Source organism: Hyperolius riggenbachi, chromosome 10, assembly GCF_040937935.1.
Source record: "Hyperolius riggenbachi isolate aHypRig1 chromosome 10, aHypRig1.pri, whole genome shotgun sequence".
In the NCBI taxonomy this organism is placed as follows: Eukaryota; Metazoa; Chordata; class Amphibia; order Anura; family Hyperoliidae; genus Hyperolius; species Hyperolius riggenbachi.
Window position 1 is genome coordinate 92,104,546 of NC_090655.1, and position 9,171 is coordinate 92,113,716.

The window sequence follows — 9,171 nt, forward strand, 5'->3', positions numbered from 1 at the left end:
GTTGCAGAGGTAGCGACCGCATCGGGGTCCTTGGGCCGGAGGGGCCCCGAAAGGGCCCTCCCTCAACTACAGTATTAGCTCTCTATTGGTCCTGTGCTCATAATAATTACTTCTATAGATACTTTGAATAGTGGTAATCCTTAACAAACTGTTTCCCATCCTTTTCTTGCACCTCTGAAACTGTAGTTGCCCTTGGCAGGTTTTGGTGCGCTGTATCAATTGTTACGTATAGAGTGCTTGGGGGGGCCCCATTGTAAAACTTGCATCGGGGCCCACTGCTCCTTAACTACGCCACTGGGAGGCAGAGCCGAAACCGGCGGCTTAATCTGTTAAATTGCCGGCGGCTTAATTTAATTAAATTAACTCACTTTTGATACATTTGGCCACAGCAAGACGGCCAGTCAAAACATAGAATTGGTATATTACTTAGCTTAGTTGCGCCTGGCTAACGGAAAAGTATCTATCTATCTATCTATCTATCTATCTATCTATCTATCTATCTATCTATCTATCTATATCTATATATATATCGGCATTAATTTATCTACAAAAGCTGTCAATGGGTATCATTCATAAAGAGGCTGTCGGTAGTGCGGGAAAACACCGTTCTTCTCCGCAACCGATAATTAAGACTTCTGGGTGGGCATTCATAAAGAAGTTGCCTGTTGCGATACAAGTGCGGAGGTTTTCTGGAGGAAGCTGGCGGTAGCGTGGCGGAAGACATGCGGAAACATAAAAGCTGCCCGATTCCCTCCGTGCGCTCCTCTGTCTGATGCTGCTTGGGAGGTCCGTCCCATTCATTTACATGTAATCCACCCGCCTATCGCTACTGTCGAGCAAGCGGTATTTTCCTTCCAGATACCGCTTGCTCTAATCTTTATGAATGGACGTGTTTGTAACTTTTTCTAGATAAATCTAGAAAAACTCCGCACAAGGCGGAAATGTATCGCTCTGTCAGCTTTTCATGCGGAAAGAGCCTTTATGAATGGGGATTATGCTGAGTTGTCGGTAAAGTCACCGGTATTAAGCATTTCCGCATGCGGAAATGCTTTATGAATGATACCCAATGTGTCCAAAAGATAGATCCTTTTCAGAGCACACAAATTTGAATAGATTTCAGAATGGAAATCTATTACAATCCTTTCTAACCCCAACTCCTGACTCATACTCTTCCATTTGGTAGGAACGATCGTTTTGATCAATTTAGATTGCATATTGTGGCATCGATTTCTAGCAGAGTCGATTGAATTGGAAAATCGCTAAGTGTATGGACACCTTTATAGTGTCTTGTGCAAACTGTTAATAGCTACCAACAGTCCCTTTTTTGGAGGGACAGTCCCTCTTTGGGTACTAAATCCCACTGTCCCTCTTTCTTCCTCATATGTCCCTCTTTCAGGCGCTATGCATATGATCCACACTCTGACGCAAGGTCATAAGTTTGTGATTTTTTTTTTGCGGTGCGATGAGGCAGGGCATTGCACCACAAACGCACTTCTCATGCATGTGTAAACCTGGCCTAAAAAATACATGAGGCAAAAAAAAAAAAACAGATTTACTTACCTGGGGCTTCCTCCAGCCCCTAGGAGCCAATGTGTCCCTCCCCGCAGCTCCACTCTCAGCCAGCCTCCTGGGGTCCCCTCTGTAGCATCCGCCAACAGCTTCTGCTTGAGCGCACCGATGCGCTGCTTGCTGTTGCGCTCCTGTAGCCGGGAACATTCTGCGCATGCGCAGAAGCCGCCGACCTGGCTGGGTTGGTGGCTGCTACGGAGGAAATTCCAGGAGGCTGGCTGAAAGTGGAGCTGTGGGGAGGGGCACATAGGCTTCTAGGGGCTGGAGGTAGCCCCAGGTAAAGAACCAAACTGACACCAGCCATTAGGCCTCTTGCACACAGGACACAGGAGGCTAAAGGTGATGCATCAGCTGGGTGCTTGCTAGCATTCGGCACGTACAATGGAGAGACAACCACCATATTCAATCACATCTGAGCATGGCTCTGCGTCTGAAACCCTGACACGTGGTGTGGGGCGCAAATGCTGCCATTCAGCTGCAATAAATGTCAGCTGAAAGACGCTCACGGCTAGCAGTACAGAGACCGAATGCCCAACAAGCATGAAGTTCAGCTGCCAGTCTGAAAGAAGCTGGTAGCAGCCAACTAACAGCTAGTGTTGGGCGAACATCTAGATGTTCGGGTTCGGGCCGAACAGGCCGAACATGGCCGCGATGTTCGGGTGTTCGACCCGAACTCCGAACATAATGGAAGTCAATGGGGACCCGAACTTTTGTGGTTTGTAAAGCCTCCTTACATGCTACATACCCCAAATTTGCAGGGTATGTGCACCTTGGGAGTGGGTACAAGAGGAAAAAAAAATTAGCAAAAAGAGCTTATAGTTTTTGAGAAAATCGATTTTAAAGTTTCAAAGGGAAAACTGTCTTTTAAATGCGGGAAATGTCTGTTTTCTTTGCACAGGTAACATGTTTTTTGTCGGCATGCAGTCATAAATGTAATACATATAAGAGGTTCCAGGAAAAGGGACCGGTAACGCTAACCCAGCAGCAGCACACGTGATGGAACAGGAGGAGGGTGGCGCAGGAGGAGAAGAAGGCCACGCTTTGTGAGACACAACAACCCCGGCCTTGCATGAGGGCAAGAAGCGTGCGGATAGCAGGCTTTGTACCGCCATGCAGTCATAAATGTAATAAAGATAAGTGGTTCAATAAACAGGGACCACGCGGCAACGCTAACCCAGCAGCAGCAGACGTGATGGAACAGGAGCAGGCGCAGGAGGAGAAGGCCACGCTTTGTGAGACACAACAACCCAGGCCTTGCATGAGGGCAAGAAGCGTGCGGATAGCAGGCTTTGTACCGCCATGCAGTCATAAATGTAATAAAGATAAGTGGTTCAATAAACAGGGACCACGCGGCAACGCTAACCCAGCAGCAGCAGACGTGATGGAACAGGAGCAGGCGCAGGAGGAGAAGGCCACGCTTTGTGAGACACAACAACCCAGGCCTTGCATGAGGGCAAGAAGCGTGCGGATAGCAGGCTTTGTACGGCCATGCAGTCATAAATGTAATAAAGATAAGTGGTTCAATAAACAGGGACCACGCGGCAACGCTAACCCAGCAGCAGCAGACGTGATGGAACAGGAGGAGGCGCAGGAGGAGAAGGCCACGCTTTGTGAGACACAACAACCCAGGCCTTGCATGAGGGCAAGAAGCGTGCGGATAGCATGCTTTGTACCGCCATGCAGTCATAAATGTAATAAAGATAAGTGGTTCAATAAACAGGGACCACGCGGCAACGCTAACCCAGCAGCAGCAGACGTGATGGAACAGGAGCAGGCGCAGGAGGAGAAGGCCACGCTTTGTGAGACACAACAACCCAGGCCTTGCATGAGGGCAAGAAGCGTGCGGATAGCAGGCTTTGTACGGCCATGCAGTCATAAATGTAATAAAGATAAGTGGTTCAATAAACAGGGACCACGCGGCAACGCTAACCCAGCAGCAGCAGACGTGATGGAACAGGAGGAGGCGCAGGAGGAGAAGGCCACGCTTTGTGAGACACAACAACCCAGGCCTTGCATGAGGGCAAGAAGCGTGCGGATAGCATGCTTTGTACCGCCATGCAGTCATAAATGTAATAAAGATAAGTGGTTCAATAAACAGGGACCACGCGGCAACGCTAACCCAGCAGCAGCAGACGTGATGGAACAGGAGCAGGCGCAGGAGGAGAAGGCCACGCTTTGTGAGACACAACAACCCAGGCCTTGCATGTGGACAAAAAGCGTGCGGATATAGCAGCAATGCTTTTTGCCGCCATGCAGTCATAAATGTAATACAGATGAGAGGTTCAATAAACAGGGCCCGGAAACGCAACACCATCCCAGATGTTCATTGGTCATGTTACTTGGTTGGGGTCCTGGAGTGTTGCGTAGTCATTTCCAATCCAGGATTGATTCATTTTAATTTGAGTCAGACGGTCTGCATTGTCTGTAGAGAGGCGGATACGCCGATCTGTGACGATGCCTCCGGCAGCACTGAAACAGCGTTCCGACATAACGCTGGCTGCCGGGCAAGCCAGCACCTCTATTGCGTACATTGCCAGTTCGTGCCAGGTGTCTAGCTTCGATACCCAATAGTTGAAGGGTGCAGATGGATGGTTCGACACAGCTACGCCATCTGACATGTAGTCCTTGACCATCTTCTCCAGGCGATCGGTGTTGGAGGTGGATCTGCACGCTTGCTGTTCAGTGGGCTGCGGCTGCATGGGTGTCAGAAAATTTTCCCACTCCAAGGACACTGCCGATACCATTCCCTTTTGGGTACTAGCTGCGGCTTGCGTTGTTTGCTGCCCTCCTGGTCGTCCTGGGTTTGCGGAAGTCAGTCTGTCTGCGTACAACTGGCTAGAGGAGGGGGAGGATGTCAATCTCCTCTCTAAAGTCTCCACAAGGGCCTGCTGGTATTCTTCCATTTTGACCTGTCTGACTCTTTCTTCAAGCAGTTTTGGAACATTGTGTTTGTACCGTGGATCCAGAAGGGTATAAACCCAGTAATTGGTGTTGTCCAGAATGCGCACAATGCGTGGGTCACGTTCAATGCAGTCTAGCATGAATTGAGCCATGTGTGCCAGAGTCCTACCAGAATCCTCATCATCCTCTTGTGAGCGTTGTGATAGTTGTTGTGATGCATCATAGTCGTCACCTTCCTCCTGGTCTGCTTCTGCTGACCATTCGCGTTGAATTGTGGAAGTCCAACGTGCACCGCTCTGGCCCTCGTCAGTGGTGGCATGAAATTCCTGCTCCAACTCCAGCTGTTCCTCCTCCTCTTCTTCGTCATAGCTGCTGGGGCCAGCGTTCCCTGAGGCGGATGGCCTGATGTTGGTACCATCACGCTGATCGTTTTCTCCTTCAGATTCCCCCAGTTGCATCATGACAGCTGTTTCCTTGATTTTTAACATCGACCTCTTCAGTAAACACAGCAGTGGTATGGTAATGCTGACTGAAGAGTTGTCACTGCTCACAAGCAACGTGGATTGCTCAAAATTTTGGAGGACTTGGCAGAGGTCCAACATGTTGGCCCAATCGGATCCACAGAAGCTTGGCAGCTGGCCGGATGCGCCTCGGTACTGCGCCGTCATGTACTGGACCACTGCACTCTTCTGCTCGCAAAAGCGGGCTAGCATGTGCAGCGTAGAATTCCAGCGCGTAGGGACATCACACAGCAAGCGATGGTGGGGGAGATTGAAGCGCTCCTGCATCTTGGCGAGTGCCCCCGAAGCAGTACTGCAATTTCTACAATGTTTGGACACTCGACGCACCTTCAACAGCAGATCGGGCACGCCTGGGTATGTCCTCAGGAACCGCTGAACTACTAGGTTCATCACGTGCGCCAGGCAAGGGATGTGTGTCAGCTTAGCCAACCTTAAAGCGCGAATGAGATTACTCCCATTATCACACACAACCATGCCCGGTTTCAGGTCCAGCGGTGCCAGCCACAAATCCGTCTGTTCCTTTATTCCCCTCCAAATTTCCTCCCCTGTGTGCTGCTTATCCCCAAGGCAGATTAGCTTCAGCAACGCTTGTTGACGCATGCCAACAGCTGTGCTGCACTGCTTCCACGATCCTACTGCTGCTGGGTTAGCGTTTCCGGATGAGGTACAGCTTTGAGATGCGTTGGAGGAGAAGGAGTCAGAGAGGTAGGTGCTGCTGTTATCCAGTGGGAGGGACGGCGGTGCAGCTGTTTGTGGCGTGGGCAACACCCGTGCCGTAGCAGGTGAGGAATCGCTGCCAGGCTCCACAAGGTTCACCCAGTGCGCGGTAAGGGAGATGTATCGACCCTGGCCGAACGCACTCGTCCAGGTGTCAGTGGTGAGGTGAACCTTGCAGGCAACGGCATTCTTCAAGCTTCGGGTTATTTTGCTGACCACGTGCTCATGCAACTCAGGCACTGCAGAGCGTGCAAAGTGGTAGCGGCTGGGAACCACGTAACGTGGGATGGCCACTGACATCATGCCCTTGAAGCTGTTTGTCTCCACCAATCGATATGGCAGCATTTCGCAGGCCAGAAGCTTGGCTATGCTGGCTGTTACTGCCACGGCCCGGGGGTCATTTGCTGGCAATTTCCTCTTGCGCTCAAACATCTCCGACACAGACAACTGAACCGTAGCGCTGCACACGGAAGGGCTGTTGGTTGTTGTGTTTGATGAACACTGGGAGACCTCAAGAGCACTACTCCGGAAAGTGACAGTGTCAGCGTCGTCTGATGTTTGTGAATGTTGTGAACCACGCAATGGCTGGGCTACTGCTGCTGCTGAGGCGGGTCTGGTGAACCCAAGGGAGGCAGTGTTGTTTCTGGTACCCTGTCCTGACGCGTTTGCCCAAAGAGTGGGATGTTTGGATAGCATGTGACGGCTCATGCTGGTGGTGGAGAGGTTGTTAATATTTTTCCCCCTGCTCAGGCGGGTCTTGCACACCTTGCAAATCGCCATGGTAACATCCTCAGTGCAGTCTTCAAAGAAAGCCCAGACTTTGGAGCACCTGCCTCCTTGCTGGCGATTTCTGTTTGCTCCTCTTTTGCCTCTCACTTGAACTTCCACGCTTGTGGTGCCTGAAATTGCGCGCCGCCTACCTTGTGGCACAAGGCGAACTCGTGCAGCAGTGTGTTCTTCAACAGACTCATCTGTGCTGCTGCTACGACGGCGATGTTCTCGTTCACAAACAAAATCTGGGTCTCTGTCCACATTGTCCATACCCTCCTCTTCCATCTCCTCAAACTCGTCATATGTCATTGTGGGCCACCGCCGTGGAGTAGAGCTCCCCACAACAACCTCTGCGCAGCACACTCCAACGTCGTCTTCCAGATCTTGTCGGCCGACCTCCTGCAATTGCAACCCCTCCTGCCCAAATTGCTCTGGGATTTGGGTTTCCGAGTCCTCTTCGGACTCGCCTCGTATTTCAGTGCGCGGTGCATTTCCCACAGTTAACGGTTGTGAATCCAGGCACAACATTTCTGGCTGTTCCTCCATTGACCTTTGAAAGGTGGAAGTTTGTTGGGCTGGGAATAGCTCCTGCGAATACCCCATTGTGTCCTGAGGTAATTCATCGGACTGGTTATCTGGCAGTTGTGTGCGTGGTGTCGCTGCCGGTTGTGTCAGCTTTGTGCCCACTGGCTCCTTGTAACTGGCTGAGGACTCGGACCTCGTGCGTGATGTGCTGGTGCTGCTTAACCCACTGCTGGACGCTTGAGAGGTCATCCAAGTAATTATCTGGTCCTGTTCTTTTGGATTTGTGAGGGTTGTTGTCCTGGACAACATGGGCGGTATTGAGTGGGTTTTCTTGGGTGCTCCCCTGTGGCCTGTACGTGAACCGTCAGGGGAAACACCTCTTCCCTTGCCCCTCCCTCTTTCACCGGATTTCTTCCTCATTTCACTTATCCTTACAGTACACGCTGACTGGCAGCAGTACAGTGGCAGTACAGAAATGCTATACAGTACCACTATTCCCAGCAGCGACACAGAGCACAATGCTATACAGTGACGGGTGAGCGGTGTACCACTATTCCCAGCAGACACAGAACAGTACACAGAATGCTATATAGTGTGGCTGAACGAGCGGTGTACTACTGTTCCCAGCAGACACAGAACAGTGAACAGAATGCTATATAGTGTGGCTGAGCGAGCGGTGTACCACTATTCCCAGCAGACACAGAACAGTGAACAGAATGCTATATAGTGTGGCTGAACGAGCGGTGTACTACTGTTCCCAGCAGACACAGAACAGTACACAGAATGCTATATAGTGTGGCTGAACGAGCGGTGTACTACTGTTCCCAGCAGACACAGAACAGTACACAGAATGCTATATAGTGTGGCTGAACGAGCGGTGTACTACTGTTCCCAGCAGACACAGAACAGTACACAGAATGCTATATAGTGTGGCTGAACGAGCGGTGTACTACTGTTCCCAGCAGACACAGAACAGTGAACAGAATGCTATATAGTGTGGCTGAGCGAGCGGTGTACCACTATTCCCAGCAGACACAGAACAGTGAACAGAATGCTATATAGTGTGGCTGAACGAGCGGTGTACTACTGTTCCCAGCAGACACAGAACAGTACACAGAATGCTATATAGTGTGGCTGAACGAGCGGTGTACTACTGTTCCCAACAGACACAGAACAGTACACAGAATGCTATATAGTGTGGCTGAACGAGCGGTGTACTACTGTTCCCAGCAGACACAGAACAGTGAACAGAATGCTATATAGTGTGGCTGAGCGAGCGGTGTACCACTATTCCCAGCAGACACAGAACAGTGAACAGAATGCTATATAGTGTGGCTGAACGAGCGGTGTACTACTGTTCCCAGCAGACACAGAACAGTACACAGAATGCTATATAGTGTGGCTGAACGAGCGGTGTACTACTGTTCCCAGCAGACACAGAACAGTACACAGAATGCTATATAGTGTGGCTGAACGAGCGGTGTACTACTGTTCCCAGCAGACACAGAACAGTACACAGAATGCTATATAGTGTGGCTGAACGAGCGGTGTACTACTGTTCCCAGCAGACACAGAACAGTGAACAGAATGCTATATAGTGTGGCTGAGCGAGCGGTGTACCACTATTCCCAGCAGACACAGAACAGTGAACAGAATGCTATATAGTGTGGCTGAACGAGCGGTGTACTACTGTTCCCAGCAGACACAGAACAGTACACAGAATGCTATATAGTGTGGCTGAACGAGCGGTGTACTACTGTTCCCAGCAGACACAGAACAGTACACAGAATGCTATATAGTGTGGCTGAACGAGCGGTGTACTACTGTTCCCAGCAGACACAGAACAGTGAACAGAATGCTATATAGTGTGGCTGAGCGAGCGGTGTACCACTATTCCCAGCAGACACAGAACAGTGAACAGAATGCTATATAGTGTGGCTGAGCGAGCGGTGTACCACTATTCCCAGCAGACACAGAACAGTGAACAGAATGCTATATAGTGTGGCTGAGCGAGCGGTGTACCACTATTCCCAGCAGACACAGAACAGTAAACAGAATGCTATATAGTGTGGCTGAGCGAGCGGTGTACCACTATTCCCAGCAGACACAGAACAGTGAACAGAATGCTATATAGTGTGGCTGAGCGAGCGGTGTACCACTATTCCCA